Consider the following 23,042-nt stretch of genomic DNA (forward strand, 5'->3'; position numbering starts at 1 on the left):
CTAATCCCAAGTACTCCATTTCTTTTTTGCTCCAGGGCATAAAGTTTATATGAGATTTGTCCTTTTAGAAGAACATGTGTGTCACTGGCAGTGAGAGAACAAAGCTAAGCGAATGAAGCAGGGAGATCCTCAAGAGCACAAAAGAAAGCACAGGATAAAAAGAGAGAAGGGGGCATGTGAGGGCACGTGCGGGAAACACACTCCGTTTTGCAGAATCAGCCTCCCCTCCCACACACCGGCTGTTCTGGTGCTATAAGCAGACTCCCAGGGAGGCTGGAAGTGCCAGTAAAAGGCTAAAAATTTCTGCTAAATTACTATTAAGCATACCAAGAAAAGATCTAACTCAAGGAAATACCTTATTGGACTTTCCCCCAAAAAAGAAAAGAAAATGTATTTTCCGAAGCAAGCCACAAAGTATTGGGTAGTGAATTGCATGTAACATTACTCCACAGAAACAGAACCCAGAAATTCCAGACTTTAAATTGCTGAAATAAACAGCGACTTATTTGGAGAAAATCATACTTGTCACTTACGGATGATGTCCGAAATGGGTCTTGACATGGTACTTAAGGAGAGTCACACACTCTTTCTTTCTACCCACTCCACCTGTCTCTGAAGAGTTTTGTTGTTGTTTTTTGTTTGTTTTGTTTTGAGATGGAATCTTACTCTGTCACCCAGGCTGGAGTGCAGTGGCCACAATGATGGCTCACCACAACCTCCGCCTCCCAGGTTCAAGTGATTGTCTTGCCTCAGCCTCCCAAGTAGCTAGGATTACAGGTGCCCACCACCACATCCAACTAATTTTTGTATTTTTAGTAGAAGTAGGGTTTCACCATATTGGACAGGCTGTTCTCAAACTCCTGACCTCACCTCAGCCTCTCAAAGTGCTAAGATTACAGGTGTGAGCCACCGTACCCAGCGAACAGAATATTTTCTCCACACAGATGTATGATCAGGTCTGACTCAAGGCACAGCCCCTAAATTAGGCCAAACAACCTCTCTGGGTGCAATAGGTAGAAGTAGTCTGTCCTGCTGTGTGTGTTCTGTGTGTCCCACAGCTGAGAGGGCCATGAGAAGTTGTTCCTGCCTCTGTGCTGTGTCTCAGCAAAGCCTTCCTCCCACACAATGAACGGCTGCTGTAGGTCTCTTCAGAGAAAGAAAACACTTCTGGAGGAAGGAAGGAGACACCTGAAAACCCTCACCCTTTTTGCAGGAGGTGAACCTCCATACACATGTGAACTTCCTTTAAAAAGAGAGGGGACACTGCTCACCTGGACATGCCTATTCTGAGTCCCAGAATCTTGATGCTCATCACCAAATGGGGGCCACACCCTGCCCAGGAAACTACATATAATAATTTGTCTTTGACCTAACACCTGATGAACACAGTCAAATATTATTTGGGCCATGAAAGCCATAAAACATTTAATGTCCATAAATGGACAGGATCCACACAGGCTCCAGAGAGAGTCAGGACATTGGTTTCCAATTCTTCATCCTTAAGGACATGGTAACAACCCATGACCAAAGGCCCAGGGACACTCCCTATAATGACTGAATCTAGAGCTGTTTCTCTCAGTTACCACATGGAACATTTCTCCCTCACATCTGGTTTGCTCTGAGGAGCCTGCTGGTGGCTTATGATAGGCCAGAGAAAACATTCAGTCTTCATTGGTTACAGCCAACTGGATGGTTACAGAACACCAGAATATCTGTCTGCCTAATGTGACCCTTCTATGTCCACCATCTTTCTTGTAGTTGGCTTCTTTATGCAGCAACAGCATATTGCTGAGTGGGGAGGAAAGACAAAACCCCATCTTAGCAGAAATTCTCACTTTCTGTTTGGCAGGCAGTTGAAAAAGCGTTCTCTGTTGTGCAGAAACATCCTGAACACATTATTAGATACATATTGTGATTATTTCATTAGTAGATGCAGACAAGATCACAAAGAGCTACCTGCCTTGCCAAAGTGTTTAAACTTTCCCTGTGCACAATGAGAAGCATCAGAAGATATTTAGCCAGTGAGTGACAGTAAGTTAGCAGTAAGTAAACAAAGATAACGCTAGCAATTGTAAAATAAAATAAGGAGAAACTAGTAGAAAGACTAGATAGAATACTAATCTATATTAAATATATTTCTTTATATTCAGAATGTTTTTCAAGCAGGGAACTGCTTTTCAAGATCCATCTGAAGGTCTCAAAACACACACTTCCAGCTTGATGGCATGACCTCCCTGACAATAGCCATTACATAAACCAGAAGACGTAGTCTTGGGCATCAGTAAGTTTGTTGGTTCACACAGCTACCCAAAAGCATTCTCTGGTTTCTAACAGCAGAGGAAAACAGACCCAATTTTTCTGTAGCCAGTGGCTGGGTCATTTCTAAGGTCAGAAGAGCACTTCGCTGATACTCTAATTCTGAAATCCAAGTCGTGTTCAAGGAAATTATTGGACAAAACTGTCATTTAGATTAATAGAACATAAAGCTCCCCTTGTAAATATAAATGTAATCAATACACCAGTGATCTGTAGAATAGTCACGTGGTAGTTCCCACAATCCAATGTCCAAAGAGAGTAATGGCCCAGTTTCCAACTGGCCCAGTGGATCCCCAATTCTTCTTCTGTCACTTCTGGCCTCTGGGCTCACCATGTCATATCCCTAGAGACATTGTTCAATAGACCAGCTCCCAGCTGGACCACTCTCATGAGGCCATCAGCAACTGTCACCTCCAGCCTCCAGGGTAATATACAACACCACATAAAAATTGATCACAGGAAGAGGGTCAATCTTACTATCCAGGGGAAATGTTCAGTTGGGGAAGAAAGGGAAAGCCTAAGCTATCAAAGGTAGTATAACAGAGAGGGAAGCACATTCATTTTGTTAGCAGACAGACTGGATTCCAATATAAGCCTTGTGTTTCCATGGGCAATTGACCTGACTCTCTGAATCCATTTTCTCATCTATTAAATGGGAATAGGAGCCTGTGGCTTACAGAATTGGGGTAAAGATAAGAGATGGTATATATGAGGCACTTAACACAGAGTCTGACGCCAGGAGGTATGGGGGCCATTAGGGTTGCAGTCTGGTTCTCCTCTCCCTCAGGCACAGGATGAAAATGTACTTTCCAGCTCCATTTGCAGTAGGCCTTGGCCATGAGACTTGTTTCAGCCAATGAATTTTAAAGAGCCAGTGAGACTCACCATACGCCCTCCCCTCTACTGTGGTGGTCATGGTAGTGTAAAAGATAAAGCCACCATCATCCAGGGTCACTGTGTGACCGCAATCAGAAGAATGCCCCAACAGACCCTCATGGGACATTACAGCATGAGCAAGAAAATAAATGTTCTACGCAGCTACTGAGGTGTGACGGGTTCTGGTTACCACAGCATGACCTATCCCGCACGCTGACCGAGAGAATAAGTACCCAGTAAAATCCAGATAATGTGAATTTTCTTTTTGTTATTTCAAAATATCACCTTTGAAAAGGAGGTGGGAATGCCTGTGAACTCAGATTCCGACTAAATGGATCCCAAGGCTGGTCCCAAGGCAATTCAGCATTTGAGGATCCTGATACATTAGTTACTTAGACTTAAGAGGAGAAAAAATAAACAATCTCAGCTCCTGGATCTAAAAGATGCCTCTGTGAATCGAGGATTTGAAAGGTCACATTGAGCTGAGTAGATAAATACACAAAAGAGTCTCCACAGATTAAAAAGCTCGAGGGCACTAGATCCCAGCCAGAATGATCATAATCCAAGAATCAGGTCAACAGCCCTGGAAAATTACTCTTAAGTATTTCCAGCATTTAAAACTCCTCAATGGACCAGAAAACATCTGTTTACTAATCTAGTGGGGAAAAAAGCCTCATTGCTAAATAGCAGTCAGCACCCCCACGCATGAAATTCATTGTCATTTTCCTGGGCAAAACCATACACACATTAACACTCCCTCAGTTGTCATCTGCAGATGCCACCAGCTTTAGATGCCACAACAGCAAGGGAGATAATGTATTCTACCTGGCTTTACATACAAACAGAAGACAGAATGTTCTGCTTTCCTTGAAACTGCCAAAAAACAGGTCAGTATGAACTCCAAAGCACCAGCATCCATTTCTTTACAGACATTTGATGTAGAAAATGAAATATGTTGGACTACTGAATAAATATAATCAGTTTCCTTTGGCACTGACCCTAGTACAGCATCAAGAACGTGAGCACTGAAGCCTGACATATCCTTCAAATTGGTAGAATTCGAATCCTGTCATTACCACTTACTAGCTGGGTGATCTTAGACACACCACCCTCTCTAAGACTCAATTTGCTAGATTTGGAATAAGAGTGGCAATAACAGCTACCATTGGTGAGAGTCTACTAGTGCCAGATGTGACAGCTTTGTGTACATCCAATCTTTAAGTCTTTACAAAAACCACATAAAGCGTGGTTTATACGGATCCTTTTTTTTTTTTTCTTTTTTTGAGACAGAGTCTTGCTCTGTTGCCCAGGCTGGAGTGCAGTGGTGCCATCTCGGCTGGCTGCAGCCTCCCCTCCTGGGTTCAAGTAATTCTCCTGCCTCAGCCTCCCAAGTGACTGGGACTACAGGTGCGTACCACCACACTCAGCTAATTTTTGTATTTTTAGTACAAAAGTGTTTCACCATGTTGGCCAGGCCAGTCTTGAACTCCTGAACTCAAGAGATTTCACCCACTTTGGCCTCCCAAAGTGCTGGATATATGGATCTTACACAGGAGAAAAATAAGGTTCTAAAGTAATAGGGAGGAAAGCCAATGTGTAAAATTGGGTCTGTCTGACTCCCAAGCCTGAGCGCTGACTCCTGAAGACATTGCCCCTCTCAGCCCACCTATTATGGTAATAGAAATCACAGCATGCAGGCGAAACCTCAGCACAGTACCTCACCTGGTGTCAGTTTCCTACCTTTCATCACCCCCTTTCCTACCTATCTCATTCTGTTCCCTTCACATTTCCACCTTTTTCCAAATGCTTTAATATTCCTTCTAAACCTAAAACCTCCAGTAGTCTTAAAAAGACTCCTGGACATGTCTTGATGTTCATACTAAACTTCCCATTAATTTATGGAGATTTGGATATCAACACAAAAATATATATGGCCTTAGATGTGTATAGATATAAATATAGAAAAGTGGAAGGAAATGTTGACGGTGAATATCACTGTATGGTGGAATCATGAGTGATGCTTACTATCTTTTACTTTTTTTGTATTGTGTCTGATGAGAGTATGTTTTTTTAACAAGCAGGAAACACTAGTTATTTCTAGATATTTTTCAAAACCATGGAAGGAGACCATTGCACTCTTTTTAATTTTTTTCAATATTTGCATTTGTTTCCAGAATGAACAAGGGCCAGTCACTAAAATTATATTTATTTTAATTTTGCTTACTTTTTAATATGTTCAAATGCTACAATTAATGCACAGAAAAAATAATCTAGTTCACACTTAGTGCTGATGATGTTCCTTCAACGTTGTGAACAGGCAACTGTAGCCACAGTGGGCCTGTGATGACAAGCATTACTCCAGCGAGAGCCAGGGAGACCCAGAATCAGGGCCAATAGACCTGTTCATACGGGAGATGGGGGCTGAAGCTGGGTTCAGAGCCAGGCCCAGCCAAGCTCCTCCCCCATTCCCAAAGTGACCATTTTTATACATAGGTCTGGCTTGGTTCCCACATCCCTAGTAATGGCTGGTGATTATCTCAGACAGTCAGGGCTGCCCAGATTGCCTTGGAAAATTCATGCCAAGAATAAGCTTAGTCTCCTCCTCTTCAAGTCTTCCCAGACAAAATAGAAAGCTTGTGTGCTATCTTCAGAGTTTCCTTCAAAAATCATGTTCCCTTTGGCTCCACAGAAGTGAAGTTAGTTCTCCCTGTCCCAAAACAGAACCAAAACGGACACAGAATGCTGTGTACTTGAATGACATTGATCCAAAGTGATCACCTACCAGGTTACCTCTAACATCAGGTTCTAGAGGTCCTATGCCCTCAGCTTTAAGCAAGAACCTGAAAAGTAACAACAGGCTAAAAATTTGCTTCTGCTTTTGCTGTAAGACTTTGTTGAGACTGCTGTTGATTCCATCAACTATTTTCTTGTACAGCCCCAAGTTGGAGTTAAGACTGAGAAATCCTTGTCTTTCACAGGAACTGATGAATTTTCTCTCTCATGGGTAAGTTATATTTCCCTTTTCAAGTTGCTTCCAGGAAGTTCAAAGCCAAATGCATGGTCCTGCAACAACTATGCCAAGTCATACAGCCTGAATACCTGCAGTCGGCTCTTTCCTATAGTCTCGACATTTCATTTACTTTATGTTTACCCTTATTCTTGCTTGGTATTACTTCTTAAGACTTTATTCTTCACTACCTATTAGCCAACTCAAAGCCTGTACAAATCTATCAGCTATAAATTAATAAGGCCAGGCGCGGTGGCTCATGCCTGTAATCCCAACACTTTAGGAGGCCAAGGAGGGCAGATCACTTGAAGTCAGGAGTTCCATACCAGCCAACATTGTGAAACCCGTCTTCACTAAAAATACAAAAATTAGCTGGGTGCGGTGGTAGGCGCTTGAACCCAGGAGGCGGAGGTTGCAGTGAGCCAAGATCATGCCACTGCACTCCAGCAGTGGGTAACAGAGCCAGACTCTGTCTTCAAAAAAAAAATGAGTAAGACACTGCTGGCTGACATCAGCCATAACAGAGACATGCCATCCAGAAGATACACTCCAAAGGGCACCAGAAGGGGCCTCTCCTTGCCCCACTCCAGTCTCAGCTACATGACAGCTGACATTTTAAATTCATTCATCTAGCAAAACTGGTTTTCTCCAATTCTTAGGAGTTAAAGCAAATATACTTAAGAAGGATGCCTCCCTATTTATCCTTGCAAATAAGTTTATTATGATCTTGTCTAATCATACATAGCTAAGCACAGGTGTGGATTTAGGAAAATCAACACTAACAGAAAGGGCAATTGAGTTTGATGAAAGATTTAAGGGGTGTTTGAGGATTAGGAGTGTTTGCACTTTGAGGAATTGCCTTTCTGAGACAAGCAAGCTTGTAAGTGAAAAGGCTACTTGAAGCCGGGCGCGGTGGCTCAAGCCTGTAATCCCAGCACTTTGGGAGGCTGAGGCGGGTGGATCACGAGGTTGAGAGATCGAGACCATCCTGGTCAACATGGTGAAACCCCATCTCTACTAAAGATACAAAAAATTAGCTGGGCATGGTGGCACGTGCCTGTAATCCCAGCTACTCAGGAGGCTGAGGCAGGAGAATTGCCTGAGCCCAGGAGGCGGAGGTTGCGGTGAGCCGAGATCGCGCCATTGCACTCCAGCCTGGGTAACAAGAGCGAAACTCCGTCTCAAAAAAAAAAAAAAAAAAAAAAAAGGCTACTTGATATAAGAAAAGCGGGGAGAACAGGCTAAAACTCACTCTACCTACTTCACAATTTGGAATAAACACCCAAACCAAAGCCCGTGTCTGTGGCGAGGGTTTGCTATGTACAGTAGCCAGCACCTCATAGCATTTCATAATTCACAAGGAGCTCTTTTCAGATATCTTATTTGATCTTCAGAATGACCCTGTATGTTTCCATTATTTTTCTTATTCCATAAATATGAGAACTGCGGCTCAGAGAGGTAGTCACTTGTCCAAGAGCACACAACTATTCAATGGCAGAGGGAAGATAAAAGCTCAGGTCCCTTCCACTAGAACATGGCCACTAGGGCCAACCTGAGCCACATCCGTGTCATGTGTATGGAGCACACCAGCAAGAAAGAACAGCTGTTCTGCCCTGGCTTCCAGCTTGCCAGGAGATGGAATGTGTGAGATCTGACTCCAGCAGCCTTCTGCCAGAGCCCAGCGGCCTTCATACCACACAGTCTGCCTTTGGGTAACCCTAACTAACAGATCTCCAGACAAAACCGTAACTGACAGTAGAAAATGAAAATCTCTGTCTGCTGCAACGTCCATGCTGAAGAAAAGATGAGATATGCCAAGTAGAAAAGAAAAGATTTGCCAAGTAGGAAAGTCTGTTTCCTATACTTTACACCAATTGTTCTTTTTTACTCTGCATATATGAAAGTGTTTCTGGGGCACTTGAGTATGGGGTGCTAAATTTATGAATTCTAAATGTTCTAATTTATTTATAATCAAGTATATGTGAAATGAGAAGAAAATGCAACTCTCAACAACAAATTACACCTCCCTCCCCCACCACTTATCAACCTCGAGGCCTCTTCACAGACAGCAGATCCGGGTTTCTTTGTGTGTGTGTGTGTGTGTGTGTGTGTGACAAAGTCTCACCCTGTTGCCCAGGCTGGAGTGCAGTGGCATAATCTCGGCTCACTACAACCTCTGCCTCCTGAGTTCAAATGAGTCTTCTATGTCAGCCTCCTGAGTAGCTGGGATTATAGGGCCTGCCACCACATCCAGTTTTTTTGTATTTTCAGTAGAGATGAGGTTTCACCATGTTGGCCAGGCTCGTCTCGAACTCATAACTTCATGATCCGCCCACCTCAGCCTCCCAAAGTGCTGGGATTACAGGCGTGAGCCACCATGTCTGGCCAGATCAGGGTTTCTAAGTCGCCATGTTTGAGGTGCTCCTGGAGTGACAGCAGGAAAGTAACCCTCCCATCCATTGTCATCCTGTTTGGGGCAGGGGCCCTGGCCAGCACTAGCCAGAGATAAATCCAAACCTCTAGGAGACCCACTAGGCAATCAGACCTTTCGGAGGAGCCAGGTTGGATGCAGGCCAGCCACAGGACCAAGGCACCGTGATGGCTCAGGTAAGCTCTGTCATGGAAACAGTGAGGAGACCTGCAGTCAGAATTGGCAGTGATCCTGGCCACCAATGACAGCCTGGAGCTCAGGAGGTCAGGGTCAGCCCAGAGCAAACAGACAGGCTCAGGGAGGGCACTTGTTACCATTGGCAGTGGAGGAGACCAGAGAGGGCACAGAGGCCAGAAAATCCAGCAATGGATTTTCCAGCACAGGGCAGGAGCTCCTGAACTAAAAGACAGAAGTCAGGGTGTCAAATCCTAGCACCAACATGTTTGGCTGAGTAACCCAAATATTTGTCCTTGGAGTTTGAGACCGGCCTGACCAGTATGATGAAACCCCGTCTCTACTAAAAATATAAAAATCAGCTGGGCATGGTGGTGGGCACCCATAGTCCCACCACCAGCTACTCAGGAGGCTGAAGCAGAAGAATCACTTGAACCTAGGAGGTGGAAGTCGCAGTTAGCTGAGATCACACACCATTGCACTCCAGCCTGGGAGACAGAGTGAGAATGTCTCGGGGGGGAAAAAAAAAAAAAAAAAAAAAAAGTCCTCATTGTGCGCAAGTTTCTTGATTTAAAAAATAGGAGTAAGAGACCGACTTCACAGGATTGCTGTGAGAAGTGAATGAGATAATATTTATTAAAATGCCAATACAAGCATTATCTGGCACATGATAGGTGCTCTATAAATGTGTCTTTTTCTCTTAAGACTCTCCTGGAAGTCTCAAGAGCTCCATGCCCCAAACTAAATACAGTGGCAGATGTGAATTTGTTTTGCTCTCTTCTTTTCTTTGTTAGTTAGAGTACCTAAAAGTTGGTTCTTCAGTATGTTAGAGTTCAATTTCAATGTTACTTCCCCCCCTGCAACCTTCACACCTTTCTAATCTTCCTATAGGCATTGTTAAACACACTTCTCCAAGAAACAGTATATTACATACTTGAAAATATTATAATATTCGATGAGGGGCATATCCACCTCTGCCACAGTCACCACCACTCCCTATTGTCTCACTCCTGGCCCTATCTGCACAGAGGTGAAGAGCAATAGCACATACAGCCCACCCCAACCCTATCATGGCATCAGACAGCCATGATTCCATGATGGCTATCCTACTACTGAGCTTGAATACAGTTCCTTGGCCGTAGAGCCTAACTCAGCAGAGCAGCTGTAAGTCCTCAGGTGGCATCAGGCAAGTGGTAGCCTTGGCAAGATGGGGAGGGAAAAATGGAAGTGCATCTGGAGCCTTCCGGGTGTGGCCAATACAGGTAGCAAGTCAGCATCAGCTCAGTTTCCAAAGCTCCTCTGTATCTTAAACAATTACTCAAGAAAATCAAGGCCTGTGAGCCACTCTCCATTTCCCTCCTTAAGAACACAGAGTGGGGAAAAATGCTTGAAAGCAGATCTGATTTTTAAGTTTTCACTCTGCATTTGCTGAGATGACTTAAGCTATCCAAACCTCAAAAGCCTCTAACCTCCACGAATTCCAAATTACCTTGGCAGCAGTGGGGTGGGCAGTGACCAACAGTTTCCTCTTCGAATTCCTTTAGCTTTATTGGTACGGTTGGAAGGAGTCAAGGCAGAGCACACGTAGACAGCAACCGCATTTCAAATTCCCAGGCCTCCTTCAGCCTGTGGCCTTGCTCAGCTCACTGTGATGTAGCTGAATGGGCCTTGGGAGTTTTATCCGTATGAAACATGCTGTGTTTGAGAGTTGACAGCTTGCTGAGCCATTGCAGAGGGCAGCAAGATCAGGAAGGAAAACAGCATTCATGGAGGAGTCTCACTGGAAGCTCTCAGGGGCTAGAGATGACATCCAAAATATTTAACAACAAAGGAAGGCAAGAGAGGACCACCAAATCAAAATGATTGCCCCACCAGTCCGGACCCCAGTATGTCGCATCCACAGCCACATGGAGAAAGTAATGTTATTATCCACATTCTACAATTTTGAAAACCTAACACAGAACTCATGAACAGCTCTACAAGCTTCCATCTGGTCTGCTGAGAGGCCTGGCCACTGCCTCCAGGAAGACAGAATGAGGCCAGTGAACAGCTGTAAAATATCTTTTAGAAGAAGGACATCTGGTCTGATCCTGGATAAGCTTCCTGGTTGAATTCTGAGGTCATGGGGTTTATTATATTTACACAAAGAGCCATATTTTCACCAGAATCATAATGTCGTCAAATTGGAGGACAGGACTTCAGAAATCACAGCGAGGTTTCTGCAGGCTAGTGACAGAACTGAGTCCAGAACCCAGGTCTCTGGTTCCCACTCAGAACTGAGTCCAGAACCCAGGCCTCTGGTTCCCACTCAGAACAAGGCCACAGATGCACCCTTGTTCAGGCCCTTCTGATGTCTGTAGCATTGCATGGTTTGCCAAGCTCAGCTTTGCCACAGGTGAAAACAGGGGCAGAGGCATCTCAGCTCTAGACTCACATTTCTTGATTGGAAATTATAACCAAGTGATGGACTTGATCCCAGAAGCTCCTATGAAGATTCAAGAATTGAAAGTTGGACTGAGGGTGAGGAAAAGCTATGTTAAGACTGGGAACTCATGTATTTTCAAAATGATCAAAGTGAGGCACTGTACCCTGTACTGCATGGAAATAGTCTCACCTTGATCTGGCTGTTCAATTAAGAGAGTGCACTGGAGGCACTTTACTGGGTGCATTTCACGCCTCGGTAACTTTTTTTAAAAAAAGAAAGCAAAGCCATAATCTCTTTATTCTTCACATTGAATGCCCCTCTAAAAAGCCTAATCTGAAATTTAAAGATATTTACAGAAGTGCCCATAAAGAAAAATAACCAAGCCTGCTGCCACCCAACTGACAAGTTTTTTAAAGCTTAAGCAAGAAAATTATATGGCAAAGCCTGAAATGCCTGCCCCACCTCCAGAGGCACAGGCATGTGCGTGCGCGTGCACACACACACACACACACACACACACACACACACATACATGTGCAGTTCCAGCTTCTCAGATACAGTCAGCTGCATGTCCACAAACCTCTTTCCTGGATATATTGTCACAGCCACTAAGCTAATGAGATCCCACTGTCACCCTCAGTTTTTACATCTGTTTTTAGTGTCTTCATTCCAAGACTGTTGCCCAAAAGGCAGTGAAAGGCAAAACGCATAATATCAGCCTTCTTTCTCCTCCTCTTTGGAAGAGTAGAGTCCCCACGTGGCAGCCTGGAACAAAGACCCTCTGCTCCCTGGAAAGGGAAGGCTCTGACTCAAGGAAGATGGCAGGGCTAAAGTCTCCGTGCCACTTGCAGCAAGTATTGATGGGTGACCACAGCAGCTAGGCAAGGGAAACAAAACTGTTAAACTCTCTAGAAAAATCCCATGTTGCAAATGAAGTGCCGGAGCAGCAGCCGAGACACCAGAGGGCCTGCGCTGACGGAGTAACTCAAAGTCGGAGCAGTGCGAGAAAGATGCTATTTCAAATTGGAGGAAGGGTAAGCTTTCCAAATGGATAACATGAAGAAAATGAGGCTTTAGTGAATGTTGTTTAATAAGTCCCCAGACGTGAAGTATGTATAGATGCTCTGAGGAATCAGCAATCCACTGCAAAATTACCTTCAACCCGAGAGCAACAAACACGAGTCCCTAAATCATGACCAATTTGTTTTTCTGACAAATACAAAAATGCACCTTTTTTTAAGCCAAGTCAGTGGAATTTTTCATAAAGTTTTTAAACACTGGAGGGAAACATGCTATGTCAGTGATTATGCTGAGGTGGAGGCTTAAGAGAGGTTAGATTGCATTTTCCATAACACACATGTACTTATTAGAAAAGGATGTACTTATTAGAAAAGGTAGTTTTTTAACTTCTTTTCAGAGCAATAGGGAACAGGCACATTTTTTTAAAAAAGAGCAATAAATAGAAATGTTAAACTGCCCCACTGCATGTGCACACACACACACACACACACATATATACACACACACACAAGCACACAAATACATACATCACACCTACACACATGGAAATACTGACTAGTCTCTTCCATTCTGTCTTTAAAATTTAGCAAGGGGCCAAACAGCCTGGCAAGGATGCTGGCATGAATTTTTCATGGATTACCCGTGGCTAGCTTCTTACAGGATGTGCTGTAACATCAGGTTGAAGGCATGCCCAGCCAAGAAAGTGAAGTGGGCGCTGTCAGGGGAGAGGGGAAAAGAGTATTATCCTCTCACTCACCCAAAATGAGCTGGTCAGAGGACCAGTCTCAGCCAAGAGCACTCAAACTAAATCTTGATCCCTTCTCTACTTCTCACTTTAATAGATAAAACTGCTTATGAATTATTGAATAACTATTAATAATCTAACAATTTAACAATCGATAACTACTAATAACTATTTAATAATTTAATAGTTCATAATAGACATCTGTAAATTATTCGTAACTGTCAAGCATCCCCAGTGGATTCTTGGTGGTTTGTGAGTTTAAGAGGAAGAACTAATTCCATTTCCTGTAAAAACCCGAAGTGTCAGGATTTGATTCCTCTTAACAAGATATCCACAGAGTGAGACTGGCAGGCTATCAATCCTTGTCCCCTTTTCTTGCCCAGAAAAGCTCTTAGAACTTCCCAGCAGCCATGCTGACGGGGAGAAAAAACAATGGTGGCCTTCCTGCAACAGCTCTCTTCTAGCTAACTCAATCTTTGATGCAACAGACTCTCCATATGTACACACTACCAATTTCCTCCTGTGTGAAATGGGAGCTGTCAAAAATCTGGAATGAAATCTATACTCAGAATTAGTTGGCTGGACCCCTTTGTAGTTCATAAGCATGATGATCGGGTGTTCAAGCCCATGTATGAGGCGCGCCTCCCTCAAACCTTGTTACAATGTCGGTACAGCACCATCTGACGTACAAAGGAAAAAAAACGAATTGGCCTAATTTCAAATCCTCCTGGTTTATGTTCAGCAACTAAATTACTCAATCACTTATGAACTAATGCTTGAGATTTTGAAACCATGGATTTATATTTTCCATATTTCCTTAAGTTCAATTTGATTATTTGTGGATGGACTCTTTCCTCTTTTTCTAAAGTTATTATATTTTTCTCTAAAAACTGGAAGATATTACTTCTTAGATCTTTTACCCTGAGCTTAAGAATACTTGTGAAAGAATTATCTAAATTTTTATTGCCCTTTTTTTTTGAGAGAGAGAGAGAGAGAGAGAGAGAGAGAGAGAGAGAGAGAGAGTCTTGCTCTGTTGCCCAGGCTGGAGTGCAGTGGTGCGATCTTGGCTCACTGCAGCCTCTGCCTCCCGGGTTCAAGTGATTCTCGTACCTCACCCTCCTGAGTAGCTGGGATTACAGGCGTGCACCACCACACCTGGTTAATTTTTGTATTGTTTAGTAGACATGGGATTTTGCTATGCTGATCAGGCTGTTCTCAAACTCCTGGCCTCAAATGACCTACCTGCCTCAACCTCCCAATGTGCTGGGATTACAGGCATGAGCTACAACACTCGGCCCAAAATTTTATTGCCTTAAATCTCAGATCTCAAATATGAGTCCTCAAAATTAAGCTCATCGAAACAGCTGAAACACTCATTCAAAAAACTAACTTCACACAATGCAAGATACACATTTGTTGTATTAGTTTATAAGTTCTCAAGTGCAAGAATATGTCTAATCTTTATTACATTTCTTAAAAATCATACTGATAAACAGATGGTCAGAATCATTAAAAAAATGTAACAGAAATTTATGAATAAATTCTAACTCTACCCTGTCCAATAGGGTAGCCACTATCACATATGATGGAATGGTTTGGATATTGGATATATGACTCTACTTTTTCAACTGTAAATTTTATAAAATCTAGATACAGATCAAGTACTTCTAACAAAAATTTAGCATCCTATTGAGGATATAAAATATGCACAGAATTTCAAAGACTTAATCCAGATGAAAAGAATATAAAATCTCATTCACAATTTTTTAACATTGGTTATGTATTGAAATGAAAATATTTTGGGTTGGATTAATTCAAATTAATTTCCACCTGTTTCTTTTAATTTCTTAATGTAGCTACAAGAAAATGTTAATATGTGGCTCATGTTATAATTTTATTGGACAGCAGTGCTCTAGCTAGCTAAATATTGAGGGGTAACTAACAACAATCGTATATTATTCATTTATTGTCAACATGTATTAGTACATCTTTTGTAGCCATTGTAGGATTACAATGTTAAATTATTTTCCCACACTCCTTTCATTCTATGTCTACATATTAAACAAATATGGGAACTGAATGGCTGATGGCTATCCTAAGAAACAAAGGTGATTTATTCTACTACTGCCAGTGGGCAGTAGTAAATGTCAGTCATTCCAATCACTCCCATACAACCTGGCTCTTGGCTGGGCACAGATACATAAAAGACAGCAACAGCATTGCTAAGGGGAATCTAGAGTTACACCCACATTAGCCATCTTAACCAAATATATAGCATTCACAAAGGGGGCCACTGAGTATGACGTGTGAAGACAAAATCCCAGTCTTACTGAGAGCCATGAAAAGGCCTTTTGCAAAGGATGTATTCTGGAGTACAGGTAGCATCTGAATTTTATTAGAGACCCAGTCACCTCTATATTTCACCTCTATTTCCGGTTATTGAGAAATTCCCAGGTTCCTTTTTCTGACCCATCAGAAAGGTTACAGACGTCATCAGATATGTCCCCTTCTTCTCTTTGTGTCCCATTATACAAGATGGCACACCAGTACATCACACAACCCACCAGCCACCACTTCAGAAGCTTGTGGGTTTTTTATGCCTGTTTATTCATCTTGGCAAATATTTTTTAGGGTCTACCCTCTGTCAGGCTCTGTTTTAGGTACCAGTGTGATGTGACAGAAAATAAAGAAAATACAGATCATTGACATTTATATTGTTTCTGTATCTTTTTATGATTTCACAGAACTCTATAATTGCCTGAAAACAAATTAGTAACACATACTAACTTTTTAATTATGCAATGTTTGAAATATGAAGCAAGACATAAAGAAAAATGCAATGAATAATTATGTACCTATCCCTTTTGAATTCCATATTCTATTTCTTCCCACCTTGACCCCACTAAATTAATGTCCATTAGGTCTGTGCATTTCCTTACGCTTTTACTACATAGCCACATATCCCTAAGCAATATACAGTTTGGCATGTTTTTAAATTGTATATTGATAGGGTTTGGCTGTGTCCCCCCACAAATCTCAACTTGAAAATTGTATCTCCCAGAATTCCCACATGTTATGGGAGGGACCCAGGGGGAGGTAACTGAATCATGGAGGCCATTCTTTCCTGTGCTATTTCCATGATAGTGAATTAAGTCTCACAAGATCTGATGGGCGTATCAGTGGTTGCCACTGCTGCTTCTTCCTCACCTTTTCTCTTGCTGCTGCCATGTAAGAAGTGCCTTTTGCCTCCTTGATTCTGAGGCCTGCCCACCCATGTAGAACTGTAAGTCCAATTAAACCTCTTTTTCTTCCCAGTCTTGGGTATGTCTTTATCAGCAGCATGAAAATGGACTAATACATATATACATAAGTGTGTTTTGAATAGGTGTTTTTAAAAACTTACCAGAGATTGAAATAAGCAACTATCTCTGACTATACCAGAAACCTCATCAATTTACCAAGTTTGCTGATAAAAATGTATTTTCCTTTTTACTCACCACCCAAGTGACGTATAAATGAGTATAAATTTAAATACCGAATATGATTACATATGTGCATGTACACAGCAGACAGAGTTCACAGCTAGAATAATAAAAAAGAAGTTCAGTGTGTTCCATAATCATTAAAAATATTGAAGGGAACTTGGAAATCACTTGCATACATGGGGGCATTTTTCTAAACTAAACTTTAAATTGGAATTTTTGAATGCTGCAAAAGATACAAAAAGGTTTATGATGAAACGTAAGCCTCCTCCTGTTCTTACCCACAAGCCACTCAGTACCTCCCCACAGGTAACCAATATAACTTCTTATGTATATATCCAGAAATATTACACACAGACAAGCAACCATGAATATATTAATATTTTTATCCTCTGTTTAATGGAAATGGTAGCACCTTGCTATTTTCATTCGATAGTATAGCTTATAGACCTTTTTATATTGATACATATGAGCTGCCATGTTCTTTTTAATGGCCACATCCATTGTATAGGCGTGTCATGCTTGACTTAGCCTGTCCCATTGATGAAGAGGTTGTTTCAAATCATTTGAAACAAACAGCTCTACTGAGAAGACTCCCTGTATACATTTCACAATGTTCAAGAATATCCACAACACATACCCCTGGAAATGGAATTGTTGAGTCAGAAAGAGAGAGGTAGATAGAAACAACATATTTTGGTAGCTACTACAAAAGTATCCTCCATAGAAGTTACACAATTTAACTCATACCAGACATTTATAAGAGCATCTTTTTCCCCACCCCCTTTGCCAACGTTGACACTCTATGTGTTATGCTCATCAAACTACGTGGCAAATGGTATCTCAATGAGGTTTTAATTTACAAATTTGTTTTAAGTGCTTAACAAATCCTGAATTTTAAAAGGAATAAGCATAACTTAATACAGGCAGGGCATAGTGGCTTATACCTGTAATCCCAGCACTTTGGGAGGCCAAGATGGGTGGATCACCAGAGCTTGGAGTTTGAGACCAACCTGGGCAATACGGCAAGATACTGTCTCTACAGATAATACAAAAATTAGCCTGGCATGGTGGCATATGCCTGTAGTCCCAGCTACTTGAGAGGCTGAGGTAGGAGGATTGCTTGGACCCAGAAGGTCAAGGCTGTGATCGTGCCACCACATTCCAACCTGAGCAATACAGTAAGATCCAGGCTCAAAAAAATAATAATAAAAAATATACAAGCAAAGAGACATAAGAAGCCTAAAGAATGAAACACTGAGTTTGTTAAAAGGAAGGTGCTATAAAACTCAAGGCATGACACTATCCCGTAAAGAGGTTTGTTAGTTTCATCTGGGCAATAAAGACAAATATCTGCTTACAATATTGCCCAACCTCTTATATAAACTAATTCAGATTGTTGACAGACATCCACTCCTTATAAAAACTCAGGGTGGGTTCTCACATATAGAGAAAACCACCCAGCGCTGGTCTGAAGTTCAACTACTCGGAAATATCAATACTATACATGAGTGGCTGATGTAGGCTACATAGCATTCCTAGACTTAACTGGTGAAAAAGATGAAGAAAAGAAAGGAAGATGAAGGAAAAATTAAGGGTAAAAGAAAGTGGTTCTTCCCAATGTCACACACACCCTCATTGACCCCGTGATTGTCCCGTCTTTCAAATCAACAATGGGGGTGGATCCTGCGGATACCAAGATCCATAAATGTTCATGTCCCTGACATAGAATGGCATGATAGTTTCATATAATTTGTGGACATCCTCACATAGGCTTTAAATCATCTCTAGATTCCTTATAGTACTTAATACAATGTAAATGCTATGTATATTTACATTGTATTATTGTTTACATTGTATATTATTTACATTGTATATTGTTTAGGGAATAATGAAAAGAAAAAAGTCTGTATATGTTCACTACAGAGGTGAGTTTTTCTGAGTATTTTTTACCCACTGTTGGTTGATTCCGCAGTTGCCGAACCCATGGATATGGAGGGCTAATCGTATTCTTGACATTTTCTAAGACCTGCTCTTGAATGTTCTCACCACAAAAAGTTGTAACTATGTAAGGTGATGAGTATGTCATCTTTATTGTGATAATCATTTCACTATAAATACATATATCAAAACATTGCATTGTATACTTCAAACACATACAATTTTTATTCTTTAAGTATACCTCAATAAAGCTGAAAAAAATTAAATAAGTAACCATAAAAAAAAATAAAAATAAAATGAGCTACCTCTCAAAAAAAAATAAATAAATAACAGTGGTGGTAGAGCTGGGTCACCCAGATTCTAAACCAGGGCTTGGATCAAGTGGGTCCTGTCAAGTTGCTTGAGCCCCATGGCCTCTGGCTCCTTGTCTATTAAAATGAAAAGGTTGAAGTGGAGTTTTAAGGTCCTTCCCAGCTGAAAGACACCACTGGTACTACTGATTAATAGATGATGAGTGGCTTTTCCAAGACTAAAAAGGCTTCACTTGCCTTCATTCTAACATGCATTTGCTGGACACAAGGCTATAGTTTGAGAGTGGTCAATCAACACTGAAGCCAAAGAACAGAGATTTCTACAAGCATTAAGTAAAGGCACTGTAACCTCAGGATCTGGCCAGAGCCTGCTGACAGGCATATCTGTTTGATCACATACTGCGACAGAGGGATGAGATAAAACAATCTGAAATCTGTTGTCAATAAGGTCGATGAGGATTAAAATCAATGGTACAAGAAACTTACTAAGCTTAAGACCCTTGCAATGGAAGTGGTTATTGCACATCTAATCACACCTACCATAAAGCCCAAGAGAAACCCTCCACTAAATGAGCTTTCACATAGTCAGCTACAAAGCCTGTGATGGGACAACTGGTCCTAGGGATGCCCTGCAGAGGTGTACATCCACAGGAATGAAAAGCAAGGAGGTTCAGAAAACAAGAAGATCCTATCTAGAACTCAAAATCCAGCAAAATGGAAGTCACCAGAAAATACCCAAATCAAGATACAGGCATCATAATGGTCATTTTTATCAAATACAGAAATTCCATCGGCCAAAAAACAGACACTAAATGAAAAAAGGGACTTGGTTCAGAGAAAACGTTGAAGAAACAAAACTGAAGACCTAAAATAAGAAGGTAGTCAGTTGGCCAAGCACCGTTTTCCACTTAGGAATTAATTATTCATTTGCTTAATAAATGTTTATTATTGTAGACATTTTGTTATACTTAGCTACCTTCCTGCTACCTGTCATCAAGTTATTTTATTGTTCATTAACTGGTCCCACCCAAAAGAGCGAACAAAGAAAAAAATTAAAACTCCTGGAAGTTGATCTTACTCATGTAAGTAACAGCAGTAAAACATCATGTGACATCATGCAAGAGTCAGGAAGAGGAAAAACTGAAATTGGGTCTTGTGGAGAATCAATAGAATCCATTTGTCCATCATTTAAGAGCCTGTGTGGCTGTTAACTCCACTGACACTCCCTAGAGCTCTGGTCACTTGACCTGGCCTTAACGTCCCACTGAGAAGCTGGCTTGTTCATTTTCAACTTCCTACCTCTGGGCCTCCTGAACTCTGATTCCCCACCTGGAGCAGGTATCCACAAGCAGACATGTCTGGTACCGTGACACACATGCTCTCAGCCTCACGCCTAACTTCAGCCATGTCTGGATGGACCATTGTGTGGTCCAAGAGGCTTCAACTCACTTCAAGATGATCATATCTTACATATACCTCACAGCCCCAGTTCTTCCCAGGGGCATCCCCAAGACCACAGAGGCTACTGAGAGATGCCTAGGCCTGTCCACATGCGCATTTCACAAGTGCAGGAGAATGAACATTCTCAGGGCCAACTCCTGACCAACAGGGGAGACAAGCTGATGGCAAACACTGTCCTGGCCTCCTCGCCTCACTGCTGACAATTCTGAAGCCTCCTCAGAAGTCAGCTGGGTTGAACTGCCATGGCTCGCAGCGGTGACCTCAACCATACATCTGTCTTAGTCAGCTCAGGCTGCCATAACAAAATACGACAGGCTGGGTGGCTCAAAAAGCAGAAATTTATTTTCCCACAGTTCTGGATACTAGGAGTCCAAGGTCAAGGAGGCGGTGGGGGCCTGGCGAGGGCTCTTGGTTGTCTTGCAGACAGCTGCTTTCTCACTCTGGCCTCACATGGCCTTGCCTCAGTGCATGCGCATGGGGAAAGAGAAAGAGGACAAGCTCTCTGGTGTCTCTTCTCATGCAGACATTAATTCCACTGGGCAGGCCCCACCCTCAGAACCTCATTTAACTTTAATTACTTCCTTAGAGGCTCCACATTGAGGGGTCAGGACTTCAACATATGAGCTTGGTGGGGACACATTCAGTCCATAACAGCATCCTTACTCCTTCCGTGCCTCAGCTCTACTCTTTCACTGCCTCGGTCTCCCCATTCCCTCACTCTGACGTCCTAGAATCACCTCCCAAATAAATCACCTGCACATAAAGCTTCTCCTTGGGCTCTGCTTTGAAGATCCCAGCTAAAATAGCGTGTCTCCTGACATTGCACTCTGATGCCACCCGGCCAGATGTCCGCTGCCAATCTAATACTAATCCCCTCCCCAGACTCATCTTCTGTTCTCAACCGCCTTCCAATGTAACCCACCCATCACCTAGACTTTAAGTTCACCATCAAGTTATTCAACACAAATATTTACTGAGTTCCTATTACAAGCCAGGATCCTAGTGCAAATGCTCACAGGTCTCAGGTGGTCAATGTGTCGGGGGTTAATGTGCCAAGTGGACCAAGGTCCCTTGTGTCACGTGCCCAGTGGCACCAAGTTCCATAATTTTCATTTAAAAATAGAAATTTTTTATTTACATTGAAAAAGGGATCCATTTTTATTTTGTCTCATTTTAACTTAACTTTGTTTTATAATGATGTAAAACATGTACATGGTTTCAAAGTCAAATATACCAAAAAGGTATATTCAGAAAAGACTAATTTGTATCCTTTCCACCTGTTTTCTCCTTGCCCTTCATGGGTAACTATTTATTAGTTTTTTTGCGTATTCTTCCACTTAAAAATATATAAGCAAAATGTATCAATTTTAAATGTTAGTAATTAATTTTTTAATTGCATTTTAGGTTTTGGGGTACATGTGAACAACATGCAAGATTGTTGCATAGATACACACATGGCAGTGTGATTTGCTGCCTTCCTTCCCCTCAGCCATATCTGTCATTTCTCCCCCATCCTATCTCTCCCCACCTCCCAACCCCCCCATCTCTTCCCCATTTCCCCCCAACGGATCCCAGTGTGTAGTGCTCCCCTCCCCGTGTCCTTGTTTTCTCATTGTTCAACACCCACCTATGAGTGAGAACATGTGGTGTTTGATTTTCTGTTCATGTGTCAGTTTGCTGAGAATGATGGTTTCCAGGTTTATGCATGTCCCTACAAAGGACACGAACTCATCGTTTTTGATGGCTGTGTAATATTCCATGGTGCATATGTACCACATTTTCCCTGTCCAGTCTATCATCGATGGGCATTTGGGTTGCTTCCAGGTCTTTGCTATTGTAAACAGTGCTGCAAAAATAGAAATCCCATTTGACCCAGTGATCCCATTACTGGGTATATATCCAAAGGATTATAAATCATTCTACTATAAGGACACATGCACACGAATGTTCATTGTAGTAACCAATTTAAATCTATTCATCATATGACACAGATCATGCCATCATCTTAGAGCTGCTAGTTTGACACATCTGTACAAATGTCTGGGGAGGCAGCAGGAAACAAACACAGCCCCTAAGTTCTCAGAGCTCTCAGCCAGAGTGAGAGGCACTTACCACACAGCATGACAAGTGCACCCACAGGGTGCGGGGAAGAGCAGTGGCCCCAAAGATGGCCATATCCTTATCCCTGGAACTTATGAATGCTCAAGGGACAAGTGATGGTTGCAGCTGGGATTAAGGTTACTAGTCCGATTACCATGGATCATACACATGGGCCCAGTGTAATCACGGTGTCTTTAGATGTGGAAGAAGGGAGCAGAGGAGTTCAGAGTCAGAGAGACATTTGAAGATGCTGGCTTTGAAGATGGAGGAAGGGGCCACAAGCCAAGGAATGCAGGTCACCTCCAGAAGCTGGAAAAGATAGGAAAAGAGGTTTTCCCCTAGAGCTTCCAGAAGGAACACAGCCCTACTGACACTGTGATTTTTAGCCCACTGAGACCCACTAAGTTTCAAGCTACTAAGTTTATGGCAATTTGCTACAGCATCAATGGGAAACTAACATATGGGATAAACCCAGGATGCCAGTCTTGGGGGAACACAGGTTATCAGGAAAGGCTTCCCAGGGAAGATGACATTTGGCCAAGTCCTAAAGGATGAACCAGGTTTGTAGGGTGGGAGCTCCAAAAGGAAGAATCATAACAAAAGGTCTTGTGTTATTCAGGAAATTTTGAGGCATTTTAAAATGGCAAAATCTTAATTCCTTCAGCAATTTTTTTTTTTTGAGATGGAGTCTTGCTCTGTCACCAAGGCTGGAGTGCAGTGGTACAATCTCAGCTCATTGCAACCTCTGCCTCC

General features: G+C 42.2%; 1 protein-coding gene and 1 non-coding gene across 8 annotated transcripts in view; one reads left to right on the top strand and one right to left on the bottom strand.

Annotated features, from left to right (window-relative positions):
- Positions 1–23,042, bottom strand: part of FRMD3 (FERM domain containing 3) — a 354,484-nt gene that overhangs the window by 187,577 nt on the left and 143,865 nt on the right. The window lies entirely within an intron of this gene.
- On the top strand, positions 13,578–13,680 carry LOC120366503 (small nucleolar RNA U13). The gene has a single exon (XR_005581154.1). It is a non-coding gene; the product is annotated as a small nucleolar RNA U13 (small nucleolar RNA).

Source organism: Saimiri boliviensis, chromosome 2 (genome assembly GCF_048565385.1).
Source record: "Saimiri boliviensis isolate mSaiBol1 chromosome 2, mSaiBol1.pri, whole genome shotgun sequence".
Classification (NCBI taxonomy): domain Eukaryota; kingdom Metazoa; phylum Chordata; class Mammalia; order Primates; family Cebidae; genus Saimiri; species Saimiri boliviensis.